We start from the raw sequence: 1,214 nt of genomic DNA on the forward strand, positions 1-1,214 counted from the left end.
CCTAGGGTCAGTCATTGGACCGAGCAGACCGGAGGGCTGACCCAATGTTACGGAGGATAGAAGAAATAGATCACCGTATGGAAGAGCTGGCAAAAGATCAGGGCCGGCTCGCTACGAAGACGTACTCAAGCAGACCTCCGTTCACAGATAATGTTATGAATGCGCCAGCGCCCAGAGGGTTCAAAATGCCGACGGTTCCGCATTACGACGGAACCACCGACCCTGTGGACCACCTGGAAACGTTCAGGACTATGATGCTCCTCCACGACGCCTCTGACCGATTCCTCTGCAGAGCATTCCCGACCACACTGATGGGCGCAGCCCGGGACTGGTACACAAGGATCAAGCCAAACTCCATCAGCAACTTTGAAGACTTTGGGGAAGATCTGGTCCGCCATTTCATGAGCAGCTGGAGGCCAAGGAAAACAATAGCATCCTTGATGGCCTTGCGGTAGGAGGATAACGAACCTCTGAATACATTCGCCAGCCGCTTCAACATAGAGGCTCTCCAAGTGCCGAATTTGAATCCATCAGCAGCCATGAATGCACTCCTCGCAGGCGCCAAATCCAACGATTTCCGTCGATCAGTTGTTCGCCAGTACCCGTACTCACTGGCGGATCTGATGGCAGGGGCCGAGGAATATATAACCGTGGAGGAGACTCTAGCGGCCTTAGACTCAAACCGGAAGAGAACCTCCGAAGAAAAGAACCCTACCAAGCAGCGTAGGGATGATAAGGCCCCCAGAAAGGAAAGGTCCCCCCAGAGGAGGGAGGAAAACTTTACCCCTCTCAAAACCTCCCGGAGACACATACTGGCCGCAATCCGAGGAGAAGAATTCGTAAGGTGGCCGACCAGAATGATCTCCAAGGGAAACAAGAGAGACAAGTCGAAGTACTGTCGATTCCACAGGGACCACGGGCACGACACAGACAAATGGTGGCAGCTCAAGGAAGAAATCGAGCTGCTGATTGGTCGGGGATACTTGAAAAAGTATGTCAAAGATGATAGCCACAGAAGAGAGTGTAGGGAGAAGAGTCTCCAGGGCCAGAGCCGTCGAACTCCGATCTGTTCGGTTTCTCAGGGGAGGTTGTGAAAGTGGAAAGACAGATTGAACTCCCAATCCTCGTTAGAGAGCCGTCCTATCAAGCTTTCACAATGGTGAACTTCCTGGTGGTGAGGGCCACTTCGGTCTATAATGCTATCTTGGGACGTC

This window comes from Tasmannia lanceolata, unplaced genomic scaffold, assembly GCF_043159265.1.
Source record: "Tasmannia lanceolata isolate RefF3 unplaced genomic scaffold, GAP_Taslan_0.1 ptg000018l, whole genome shotgun sequence".
NCBI classification, from domain to species: domain Eukaryota; kingdom Viridiplantae; phylum Streptophyta; class Magnoliopsida; order Canellales; family Winteraceae; genus Tasmannia; species Tasmannia lanceolata.